We start from the raw sequence: 727 nt of genomic DNA, 5'->3' as shown, positions 1-727 counted from the left end.
ATTGGCGTGCTTGAACGGAGGAGTGCTGCTCAGCCATGTTCCGCTGCCGCTCGACACGACCGATGCGCGCCTGCTCGTGCTTGCTCCGATGCCCGGAGGAGACTGTTGCTGGTGAATCGCCCCAGAGGCCGCGGCAGCCGCCATCGCCGAAGCGGCTTCGTAGGAGCGGGGGCTGGAGATGAAGTAATGGGCCGAGTAGGACGGCGGCGTGCCAAACATGGCCGTGCTGTAGTTTTTGGGCAGCGATCCTCGATTGGAAATGTTCATGGCTTCGCTGATGCCAGCAGCTCCGGCAGCACCGGCAGCACCTGCAGCAGCCGCAGCAGTGATCGGGGCCGTGCTGCGCGACTGGAACGACGAAAGTGGCGGCGCCGCCTCGCCATCGTCGTGGTCAGTCGTGGGGGCAGAGTACCGATCCTCAAACATAGTGGGGGAAATGCGATCAAACAGTAGGTTTTGGTATCCGTCACCCAGAGCACTGGAAAGGTGCGTTGTGAGGTCTGCCGCAGAATGCGGCTGTCGAACCAATTGAGTGGGTTGATGGTGATACAGCTGGGCTGCCGAGTGTTGATGCGGCAGAGGATGGTGAGTGTGAAGCGGGGCTTTTGATTGCTCTTGCTGGTGTGGATGCGGTTGTTGGTGATGCTGCAGCTGCGCCGGCTGCGTGGAAAAACCCGGATTGTTGCGTTGGTTGTGTGTATGACTGTGCATGCGCGCCGACGACAGC

This window comes from Capsaspora owczarzaki, assembly GCF_000151315.2.
Source record: "Capsaspora owczarzaki ATCC 30864 unplaced genomic scaffold supercont2.66, whole genome shotgun sequence".
NCBI classification, from domain to species: domain Eukaryota; class Filasterea; order Ministeriida; family Capsasporidae; genus Capsaspora; species Capsaspora owczarzaki.
Note: the sequence above shows the minus strand (reverse complement) of the source record.